Raw genomic sequence first — 13,035 nt, 5'->3', positions numbered from 1 at the left:
CAGGTGGTATGGGCCCTCTAACTTCTTTCTGGGGCTTTCCTCTTGCCGAAGATCTCGCCGGTTTTACCTACGGATGGTTGGGACCATAATAAGATAAGAGTTCAAAGGTCCCACTTTGCTTAGGTTGTCGACTGAAACTAGTAACCATTAGTATCTAACATCCCAGATTTGAGACTTATCGTAATTACATGCCCCTTGAAAATAAAAATAGTAACCTCCTCTTTTAGCACACACCATGCTTCCGCATGTGCATGTCCTTGTCTTCCCAAGGCACCCTTTTTGAGTAAAATGTTGGTTGTCACTTTTATTCATTTGTTTACCCATTGAAGCCCACATATCTTGTTCGGTTAAAATTCAATGAAATCGATCAGATGCTACGGACTCAATCGACTCAAGCATGGGTGTGGAAATGAACCGAGTGACAACTCCTAGATTCAAGGGAACCCAATATTTTTTCGAGGGTAATCCTGAGCAAAATCTAACTTTAGTTAAGTGATTTTTGGACAACGAAACGAGATAGGTACAAAGACTCAACAAGAGCTAGTTGAATGACCACTCTTTCAATCTTTACAGTTGGATTTCAACCCAACTCCCTCCCTCCCTCCCTCTCTCTCTCTCTCTCTCTCTCTCTCTCTCTCTCTCTCTCTCTTTACAATCAAACCAACACACCACACCACAACAACATGGTTGTGTTTTTACAAGTGACTACTAATCTCTTGTACCATTGATCTCTTGAGTCTCTTCAATGGCGACCATCTAAGGCTAAACAAGAATGGAAGGTACATATCCCCAATTATGGAGGGTTAGCTGTAAAGGGACATGGACTAGCAACAACAATTGCTTCTTTTGCATTGTTCAACTGGAAGATTGCACTTGTCATTTCATACAATGTTTGACCACTCATCGAATTTGGGGTTACATTTTTCAAATCTAACAAGGTTTGCCATGTTATTTGACAATGAGACAATAGGTGTTTGTGTGATTCGTACAATTCAACCTCGTTCAAAGATGGAGAGTGTTTTCTTCTCTATAAGATATCAGAGATTGCTTCACAATTGGGATATGCATAATGCTTTCGCATCTGCTTGTAGGCATGAAGTAAGAGCATATGTACGAATGTTAAAGAAAGTATTGATGTGACAATTTGGTTTCTTGAGAAATTTGAAATCCTTTCTTTGGGTAGTTCTATAGAATCAGATATGATTCTGTGCAACGGAAGAGATGTGCGTTATGTGTGTGTGTGTGTGTGTGAAAAGGCGAGGAGAGATACGAGACACAAGATAGATAAGAGACAAATGAAGTACTCAAGAAGAAGGTGTATATTAACAAGGAGAATATTTAGTACAAAAATGTTGCATTACAAGGAGCAACAACCGACTCTCTTATATAAGGTCACCCTCTTTCTTCATTAACTCACTACAACGCCCACTTTCTCTCTAGAACCTTGGGGAATGTGAAGACTCATTAGTCATGGGGAATATGGAACTCATTAGTTATGTGCCATAGAATATGATCTATGACACATAGTTAATGTGTAGAGAGTAGTGGTGACTTTTGACCTTTGAGTGATCATAGATTCTCAAAGGGTGTGTTCACACACTAGAATAGGTTGACCCGGATTCTCAACACACCCCCTCAAGCTCAACTTGGATCGGCTCCTTTTGGTTTATGTCCGCTTCTGTTGGTACCCGGTTCGGAGGGTATCCGATTCTCCCTTGTACTCCCCCTCAAGCTTGGCAAGTCAAGGATCATCAATCGGACCAAGTTCTGTCATGAATTGCCGAAGCTTGTCGGCTCCTAGGGCTTTGGTGAAGATGTCGGTTGTCTGAAGATTCATGTTGATATGTTGAAGGTTGACATCTCCAGCCTGAACGTGCTCTCGGATGACATGATAGTGCACCTCGATATGCTTCGTGCGCACGTGGAACACTAGGTTTTGAGCCAGATAAATACCGCTCATGTTGTCGTAATAAAGGGGAGTTAGATCCTTGATGGGAATGCCCATATCCTTCAAAATCCTCTTGAGCCATATGGCTTCACATGCAGCCACAACCGTGCCCTTGAATTCAGCCTCTATGCTCGAAAGTTCAACAGTCAGCTACTTCTTGCTACTCTAGGATGTTGCTCTGCAACCGAAGGAGAAAACAAATCCGGAGGCCGATTGGCGATCGGCTCTATAGTCGGCCTGGTCGGCATCTATGTACCCCTGAGTCAAATTGGTGTGGCTAATTTGTAGAGAATGCCACAATCCATTGTGCCGCTCATGTATCGTAACACTCGCTTAACGCAATCCAAGTGAATGTCACGTGGTTTTTGCATAAATTGACTATGGAGACTGATCGGGTAGCTGAGGTCGGGTCGAGTAATTGTGAGATAGATGAGGCTCCCGATCAGTTGTCGATACTGAGTCGGCTCGCACTCTTCCGTGCCGGAGTCAGCATCCAGTTTGAGGTTTCAATCGAGAGAGGTTACCATAGAGTTGCACTCAATCATCCTGAACTTGTATAACAAGTTGAGGATGTAGTGCCATTGGGAGATCATAATGCCGACTATAGTCTAAATTACCTCAATGCCAAGGAAGTAATGGAGCTCCTTCACATCCGTCATCTTGAATTTGCCAGAGAGGAGGGACTTGACCTTGTTGACGTTGACTAGATTTTCACCTCCAATGACTAGATCATCCACATATAGGATGATGACAATCAAACTTCCATAATCGCTTCTTATGTAGAGGGAGTTGTCGGATTTCAACATTCTAAATCCGATTCGATGAAGATATTGTGCTATCTTCGAATGTCAAGCACGTGGTGCTTGCTTAAGACCGTAGAGTGGCTTCTTTCATCGGTAGACTGCTTTTGGATGGGTGCTCGATTTGAAGCCGGGTGGTTGTACCATGTACACCTCCTCTTCTAATTCGCCTTGAAGAAAGACGTTCTTGACATCCATTTGATGGAGGTGCCACCCTTTCGTGCTGCAAGTGCAATCACGGTCCGCTGTCATGAAAATCCGTCATTATGTGCGAATCATGAGGCGGAACCGTCGGGGTTATGGACAGGAAGGAAATAGGGCTGACACCCACAACACAAGGAAGATTTACACAAACAAGGCACAAGTATTCGAACGTGTTTGTGAAAAGGAGAGGTTCATGGGCAAGCTCAAATCAACCCCTAGTCACAAGGCGAACGAATGCACGTGAGGAAGGCTTACACACGGACACACAAGGAAAAGGCTTACTTACACACACAAGAGACAGAGTTTCAAATGCCTTTGTGAAAAGAGAGGTGCATGGGCAAGCCCGAACGCTCCCTTGTTACAAGACATGCAAACACACAAGGAAAAGACTTATTTACACACATGAGAGACAGAGTTTCGAATGCCTTTGTGAAAAGAGAGGTGCATGGGCAAAGCCCGAATGCTCCCTTGTCACAAGACACATGAACACGCAAGCAAGGTTTACACACGGGAGACACAATTTCGAACACCTTTGTGAAAGGAGAGGTGCATGGGCAAACCCGAACGCTCCCTTGCCACAAGTCGCATGAACACACAAGCAAGGTTTACACACGGGAGACACAATTTCGAATGCCTTTGTGAAAGGAGAGGTGCATGGGCAAGCCCAAACGCTCCCTTGCCACAAGTCGCACGAACACACAAGCAAGATTTACACTAACACGTAAGACACGTAAGTTTGAATGCCTTTGTGAAAGGAGAGGTGCATGGGCAAGCCCAAAACGCTCCCTTGTCACAAGACACACAAGAAAATAAGCACAAATGACGATAACATATAAGACATGTAGGTTTGAATGCCTTTGTGAAAGGAGAGGTGCATGGGCAAGCCCGAAACGCTCCCTTGTCACAAGACACACAAATGACGATAACAAATAAGCACAATCAAGATTTACACATAAGACAAGTAGATGAAAGAAAACATTAGTTTATATCAATATAATAGATTCTTTTATAATATAAGAATCATGTTACAATGGGTTGGATGCAAATATGAAGGATTGTTTATAAAGGAATGGGGGAAGAGAGGTGGAGGAAAGAAGAGAGTAGAGTATAGAAGGAGTTTCTTTGTTGATGATGCCTCTCGATGTTGTTGATCCTTCTTCTTCCGCTTTCCAATTGAGTAGAGCTTCCGTGTTCCTTCTGCCTCCCCCCTTCTTCACTAGAATAGGCTCTTATTTATAGGTTTAGGATTGCTTGCCTTTTTCCCCTAAATAAAAGCTTGTCTATATGAGTCGACTTTTCTTTTCCTCACTATTTCTATTTTCTAGCCTCCAATTTCACATGCAATATATTCTTGGAAAGCTCTTGAAGTTAGCTTTCTTATGCATCTTTTCTTTTCTAATTTGGACATTTGAAGAGGAAATTATGAGCTTTTTACTCGACCTTACTCCTCATATCCACGGCTAGCTTTTCTTTTCCCATCTTTATCTCTATTTTTGTCTAATTTCGAAAACCTCTTCTAACTTTTTATCCTTTCATTTATTACTATAGTTGACTTAAGAAAATTAGTTTATTTGGACCACTATTTTATTCTGTTTTGAGGGCGGTTTCACACTATGTGTCGAAAACATCACGACATCGCACAATCATCATCTTTGCCACCGGGGCAAAGGTCTCTTCATAGTCGACTTCCATGTGTTTGTGCATATCCTTTCGCTACGAGTCGAGCTTTGTAGTGGTTGACGGAGACATCAACATTATACTTCACTTTGTAAATCCATCTGCAACCGATCGCCTTCTTGTGAGGTGAGTGGGAAACGAGATCCCATATCTCGTTCTTGCATAGTGCTTGCATCTCCTCGTTCATTGCTTCGACCTATCGTGAATCCTTGGTTGCCTCGGGAAAATTTTCCGGTTCTCGAACTGCTGCCACCTTCATCATAAAGGCATAGTGGTATGCCATATAGTCATTGTAGCCGAATCGGCTAACCGAATTCTTCTCTCGAGTGGAGCGACATAGTTTCTCATTTGCCGATGTGAGTGCTTTCTTAACTCTGGGTGACCTCGTAAGAGGCACATCAAAGCCACGAAACTCATTGTCGAGTGAGTGAGTGGATTCGTTGCCGTTTGTAAAAGCTAATGTGCGGAAGTGTAGACAAACCAGCTCAGCCGGATAACATCAAAAAAACAGAGACAAGGTTTAATGGAAATCTTGAGAATACACAGTACGTGGGAGAGACAGAGAGAGCAAAACACACAACATCTATTTCAAAAATAAACTCAATACTCTGTACATACAATGTGCTCAGTGAGCACTTTTATACAACTCAAGTGAGCACCTTTATACAATTCCTTAAAAGGATTGTTAGAAGTACTGACATGTACCTCAATGCTCGTACCGAGCGACCAACATTGACTCCTAAAAATATGCCTACGTACTAGGCTAGGATCATAGGCCTCTAACGACCTACCGGTTACACTCTGTTCCGAACACTGATTCGACTCTCCGTTCTGGACTTCAATCCTGCTTTTTGCTTAGGACACTGATTCGGCTCTTAGCTTATTCAACCAATCCGGATCATGTTGAGCTTGCTCGCTCAACACCATCGAATTGATCGTCTTCATATTCTAGCATTTTGGCCTTGCCTTTGTCCATCTTTGAACTTGGCCAAGGTGTGCTCTGGTTGCTCGGGGGCTCTTGTGGCCCATTGAGCTTGGTCGTGATCAGACTTTCTTCGAACATATGCCTCAATTGATCTTCATCTTCTATCTCTTGGTTGGCCAAGTTCGGGTCAACTGGAAATGGTTCGGGATGAGTCGGCTCATGTTCGTACCATGATGTTGATTCGTCAAAGACAACATCCCAACTTACACAAACCTTTTGAGTAGAGGGGTTGAAGCACTTGTACCCGTTTTGCTCCAATGAGTACCCTACGAGGATACACTTCTCCAACTTGGGATCTAGCTTTTGTCGCTTTTCGTCGGGAATGTGTACATATGCAAGTGAGCCGAATATCCTAACATGGGATAGATCCAGCTTCTTTCCATAGTACTTTTCATGCGGGGTAACATCGTGCACTCCAAATGTTGTGCATTAGTTCATGAGGTAGATTGCAATATTTTCTGATTCGGCCCAATATGACTTCGACATGTGCTTCTCATTTAGCACGGCCCGTGCTACTTCGAGGATGTGCCAATGTTTGCGTTCGGCCACTCTGTTTTGTTGTAGCATATGTCGACACGAAAATTCTCATCGGATTCCTTGTTGTTGAAGGTATGTCGTGAATGCATCGGAGAATTATTCCTAGCCTCCATCTGATAGAAGACATCGAACTTGCCGACCCGTGGCTTTCTCAACTTCATTCTTAAATTTTTGGAATTGTCCGAACACTTCACTCTTTTGCCACATGGGGTAGATCCAGGCATGGCTGGAGAAGTCGTCAATAAAGGTCATGTAATATCGGCATCCGTCGAATGTAGCTAGCTGTCTGAGTTGGTCCCCATACATCAGAATGAATTACATCTATTAGGCCTTTACTTACGTTCCTCTCTTTTGGGAATGGGTTTTGGTGTTGCTTCCGAATTGGCAAGCTGCACACATGCCTTCAATCCTTTTATCTTTGAAGATCGGGAGCTTGATGACGACTCCTTTCGATTGCATTGCCTTGAGTTTATTGAGATTGACATGGCCGATTCTCTTATGCCATAGCTCTATGTCGGTGTCGGCTTTGGTGCCTTTTGGCAAACATGGCCGATTTCATCTCGTGCGAATTGAGAATGAACATTCGACCTTCCGTTCGACCGCAAACGATGAGTCAACCTTCCTTCTCGATGAAGCAACCAACTTGGTTGAAGCGGACTTGCATGCCTTGCTCTACAATTTGGTCGACTAAGACCAAATTTTTCGTGATGGTCGGTACATGCAAGACATTCTTAATGCATGATCGGTTGCCCTCTTTCCCGAATGGGACATTGCCAATGTGCCGAATTGGATGAATAGTGTCATCTCCACCCTCAACATGGCCGGGTTGATCCGGTTCTCATAACTCTCGGATCCATTGTTCATGAGACATCATATGATTCGAAGCATTGGAGTCGACAAACCATACGTCTTCCGAACTTGAGGCACTAGTCGAAGTAGAAGCCGACATAGAGTTTGCTCTATGTCTCATCATGAACATTCCTCCATGGTCTTCATAGTCGGAGTTGGTGGCGTAATTGGTGAGTTGTCGACTTGTGGAAGCCGACTCACGCCTCTTCTTTCGGCACTCTTCTTCGTGGTGGCCGATCTTGCCGCAATATCCGCATTCGATTGAGTTTTCTCGGGTTGGACCGGCATGGAAGATCCCCCTTCTTTCGAACCTTCCTCTATTGTTTCCGTTTTCTTGCCAAAATTGGCAGTTATTTTCATAGGTCGGACCTCGTCTGCCTCGTCCTTGGCCGAATCGGCCTCTTCTTGTTCAACCACGTCCTCTTCCTCCGTTTGAGTGTGAGTAAAGCATGTGGCCTTCTGTGGCGTTGCTCCTTGTTCGAACATGGTTTTCTTCAACCAACAACATTGATTGAAGATCGAAGAAAGAGGAAGGATTCTCCCTTGCAAGAACAACGGTTCTCATTGCGTTGAACAGTGGTGCGAGGCCACTGACGCATATTTGCACAATCTCATCATCCTCCACATTGACACTTATTGAGCTGAGTGATTCTCAAAGGTCCTTGATCTTCAAGGTGTAGCTTGTGATGGACATATCCCTTTGTTGGATGTTGTTCAACTCTTGGCAGAGTTGAAGCTTTTGTGCCGTCGTATTGGCGACAAATATTTTCTTGAGATTCTCCCAAGCTTCCTTTGGTGTCTTGGCTTCTCGAATGTAGCCAAGCATGTGGTCATGGACACACATCACCAAGCAATACATCACTCGGCTTGCGGCTTGCTCTCATGTTGAGTATTCGGGAGTCGTTGGGCCGGGTCGATTTTCTTGTGCTCCTTTGATGTAGCTCCAATAGCCTTGGCCGAGAAGGTATTGGTGCATCTTGTACTCCTAAGATGCAAAGTTGTTTCTGTCCAACTTCTCGTTAGGAAGAGCACCACCCATTTGAGTATTCATTATGTTTATGTAGATTTCTTTCTTCTTTTCCTTCTCTCTCGAACACGAGCTATGTAGTGGAACTACAATAGAGACGAGCCGGTTCTTCTTGAACATCAACGTAGGACACAACACACGCAGATGAGCTAGATTGAGCTACCAAATCGCTTTGATACCATGTAAAGAATCGTATATGATTCTGTGCAGCATAAAAGATGTGTGTTATGTGTGTGTGTATGTGAAAAGAGGAGAGAAGGGGAGAGAAGAGAGACACAAGATAAATAAGAGAAAAATGAAGTACTCAAGAAGAAGGTGTATATTAACAAGGAGTATTTAGTACAAAAATGTAGCATTACAAGGAACAACAACCGACTCTATATGAGGTAGGAGGAGGGTGCTTTATATAAGGTCACCATCTCTCTTCATTAACTCACTACAACACACACATTCTCTCTAAAAAACCTCGGAGAATGTGAAGACTCATTAGTCATGGGGAATATGGAACTCATTAGTTATGTGTCATAGAATATGATTCTATGACACATAGTTAATGTGTAGAGAGTAGTGGTGACCAGTGTTGTCTTTTGATGGCTAACATTGTCTGTCATGAGAAAGGTATTCCAAAAAAATTTCTCGTCAAATGACGGTTTGTCAAAAAAATTGTCCTTCAAAAAGTAAATACATTGAATATTTGTACTAAACAATATATGATACCCTTCTATCCTTTACATCTTTCCAGATTTCATATACATGATCCCATTGTATTTCTTCAATGTGTGGCCCATTCAATGAAACTCGCATTAAATTATCTAAATGTTCTATATAGATTTTGATCTTTTCATCTCTTTGATGAGATTTTGCTTAGAGAGCCCTCTCTCACACGAAATTGTGCTAGATGGAATAACCAAAGTAGCGCGCCATAATTTCATCAAATGCGGGAAACTAACTTGCCAATCCTTCATTTTGCAAAACATACGCCAAGCTTCATGCATAGGATAGCCTTCACAATTTAAACATAAAGTGTCAACAAACCTATAGAGTTCCATTTCACAAACCTTTGCATCATACAAAATTTGAACACATGCATTGACGTCAACATTTGGTTGTAAGTGAGTGTTATTGGGTGGGGGGTGAAGCCTAGAACCCCCCTCCCAAGGGGGATTACTATGAGGGAGAGAGAAGGAAAGTGAAACAAAGAAACACACCAAAATGAGAGGGGAAAAAGCTCTATCCCATTATACCCCATGGGTGGGGTTTATATAGTACAAGAGGTAACCATTACAAATAAAGAATGAGACAAGAAGGGAGTTACATTACTCACCCACTTTCTCACCTTTGTACACATGCACACAAATATGAATGTGTTCATACACATACTCATCCTCACACACTCATTCATATTACATATTACACACCTTACACCTTACACACCATACACTTTACACCTTAACCCTCCCGTACACCAATATGGGTAACACTTGGCACGCCTGTGGGACTGTGCATTGCATGTTGAACCCACAAGCCAATGCCAAAAACTTTTGTTGATCGGAATTCCATCGGTCTTCTCTTCTCTCATGGTCAGTAATCCTTCGACCGGATTACTGCTTTACGATTGATAACTTCGATCAGAGCTAGTTTGACACGAACCTTCTTATTCGGTCAACATATCACATGATTGGATCACACACATACCCTCTAGTTTTTTGAACTTCTGTCACATGCCCTTGAGTTTTTGAAATCCCTCACAATGCCCTTGTCATTTTTAGTGTCATGTACTTCTTCTCTTGTTTCGTTTTTTTCTTTCCTCTATTTGTATCTTCTTTGTTTCTGTCTGTATCTTCTCTTCTTCTCACCTCTTGTTCCTCACATTCTTCTTCTTCGTTTGCCTATGCTTCACTTCTTATTTACATTGTCTCCTCACATTGGTTAACCTCACCTCGATCATCTCAATTGATCGCACCATGTGGGATCTCAGAGGTGTTGCTTATGTGAGATTGATGCAGATTTGAGATCATGCTCATAATCATTCTCATGATCATGCTCTCGGTCACGATCTCTAGATTGAACATCCAATTGTTGCAATACTACCTTGATTGCATGTGCTACGTCTTTGATGATTCTTGAACTCTTGATCCTCCCTGTGTGAGGTTATTATCAAATCAGTACTTATACTCATGCGGCAATGGCGCTGATCTCTTCATCAAGAAGGAAGGGAGGAACCATGCATCTGATCCTTCTTTCTCTACCTCAGGGGACCCTAAATTTACATACAAGGACCATTCTGATGCATCATCATCTTTGAAGTCATGATTCTTTGAAGGCAGAACAAGGTTGTAAATGGACTACTTAGCTTCTCCATCGAGCCGATACTCCTTGTCGCCCTGGCATGCAGCCTTGTTGGTCACGACAAATGCAAAATCGTGAAGCAGAAGAGCAAGAGGATGAGCAGGAGGAGTATGACCATGAGGTAGAACCACAGGAGGAACCTCTTCTAGAAGCATGATCCAAAGGGAGGCCATGAGTGACACGACCAAGATGAAAAACTCTGATGCCTATGGTCGGACCCTGCAGGTACTTTTAGCACTCTTTGTTGTGGTGATTTGCAAGCCATCCCCAACTACTATGATGGGTATGGAGTGTCGAATACAAGTGTATAATGGACGTATTCACACTATCCCTTTGTATAGATCAAGTTTGGGCCATTTGTGTAATTAGCATAAATGGTAGTTGCCCTAAGTCGGTCACTATATATAGTGACCTTGTAACCTTTTTGTAAGGTTGGTTGTATTATTGTTTCTATTTTGAATAAAAAGTCTTTTGTGTGTGTCTCTCTCTCTCTCTCTCTGTGCACGATCTTCGATTCTGTCATACGCAGGTACTCAACCTCAATCGATTGCTATTTGATCTTCCGCATTGACACGGCCTCCTCTACAACATCTGGTATCAGAGCCTGCACAATATTCGGTCCTTCAACCTGCTGTCGGCCGTCGTCTCAGCCTGCACAGCATTCGGTTTCTTGAGTCATTCGAAAAAGAGAGAAGAAGAAGAAAAACGAGGCTTGCATCTCATCGCGTTAGATCATCTTTGCTTGGAGTAAGCCAGCCGGTTGTACTCTGTTCCTTGTGATCGTAACCGCTCGAGGTGAAATCCCCTTGTGCAACATTGACACGATCGTGCTCCACTCGGTTAAACAGCATCCGAAGAGGTCATCAAACGCTGCTCGCCGCTCATTGTAACCACTCGGTGCAGATCGGTCTCAAGACAACAACCCAAATTCGTGCTTCATCTGGCTGATCGACATTCGGGAGGATCAGTTGGATCCGTCTCTCTCATCGCTGCAGTCACCCGAAGCAGAATCGGTCCAAACAATCGGTTTCAATAATCGGTATTTGGCATATATATTCGGAAGCGAACCGGGCTCACTCCGACTCGGCAACATTCGGGAAGACCAGTCGGTTCTGTCCCTCAAGTTACCGGAGTCAATTCGAGCAAGTTCAACAATACATATATCCGAAGCCGAACCGACTCGGGTTCAAATCCGACTAGAACGATATCGGGTGAGCCAACCGGCTGCACTCCAACAAGGTTCGTAGTCAACTCCGAACCGAGCTTCGTCAACCGAAACCAAATTTGATGGCATCAACATCCGGCTCGTCAGAAATGAGTCTACGAAAGTTTGATGGATCGAACTTCAACTTCTGGAAGGAGCAAATGCAGGACTATCTCATAGTCAAGGGGCAAATCGATCCCATCGAAAATGAAGAACCTCCAGAAGGATACAAACCAATTGAGTGGCAGAAGCTGGACAGAATCGTCCGCGCCACGATTCGGATGCACCTATCGGAATCGGTATACTTTACGGTGCAATCGTGTACGACAGCATTCGAACTGTGGAAAACACTGTCGGACACCTACGAAAAGAAGGTCGCTGCAACGAAGATGTTTCTGATCCGGCGCCTCTACAACTTGCGGATGAAAGAATCCGATTCGGTTCAAGCACATCTCAATGAGTACGAAAGCATAAGCTCCCAAATCTCATCTCAGGGGACGGCAATCGAGGATGAACTCAGAGCAATGATACTCATGAGTAGCCTTCCCTCATCATGGGAAACTTTCGTCACAACCGTGTGCAACGCGTCAACCACGGCTGTTAAATACTCCGAAGTCACGAGCGCAATCCTGACCGAAGCAGCTCGGAGAAAGTCTTTCGCCAAAGACTCAACAGACGACGCTTATGTAGTACAAGGTTCGACAGACCGATCGAACATACGAGGAAGAGATTCCTCACGGCAGCCGAACAATCAGCGAAGACGGAGCCAGTCACGGGATAATCGAATCTGCAACTATTGCAAGAAACCCGGACACATCAAAGCCGACTGCCGCGCACTCAAGAACAAGAACGACAAGTCTCAGAAATCAGACAAGAAGAGTGGCCGGCATGAGGAGATCAATTACGTCAGCTTCTCAGCTGATGTGCTACCAAACGACCCGAATATACTATCAATCGAAAATCCAGTCGGCTCAGAAGTTCTGCTCACGACTGAAGAATCGAGCACATGGCTCTTAGATTCGGGCGCGTCATTTCACGTGACTCCTCATCGATCCCAATTTCGGCAATATACGATTCGTCACTCCGACTCAGTTTGAGTCGGCAACTCGCAACACTGTGACATCATTGGAATCGGCACAGTAGAGCTCAACCTTGCAGGTGGCTCCACACTTGTACTTCACAATGTCCGACATGTACCCGAGCTCTCAAGGCCATTGATCTCAGTCGGACAACTAGATGAAGACGGCATTCGTGCTGGTTTTTCTTCGGGAGGGTGGACACTCCACAGGGGGAACCTCCTGCTTGCTAGAGGACCCAAGATACACTCACTATATCCGTTACATGTTACGCTCAGAGAGGGTAACCTGTTTTTGGTGGATATTCCTGTGTCATCACTATGGCACAGAAGATTAGGACACCTCAGCAAGGCCGGCATTACGCACCTATCTAGAGCCG

The sequence above is a fragment of the Azolla caroliniana genome, unplaced genomic scaffold (assembly GCF_043228905.1).
Source record: "Azolla caroliniana isolate FFs.n. ecotype wild unplaced genomic scaffold, voAzoCaro1.0.p SCAF_10, whole genome shotgun sequence".
Taxonomy (NCBI): Eukaryota; Viridiplantae; Streptophyta; class Polypodiopsida; order Salviniales; family Salviniaceae; genus Azolla; species Azolla caroliniana.
Note: the sequence above shows the minus strand (reverse complement) of the source record.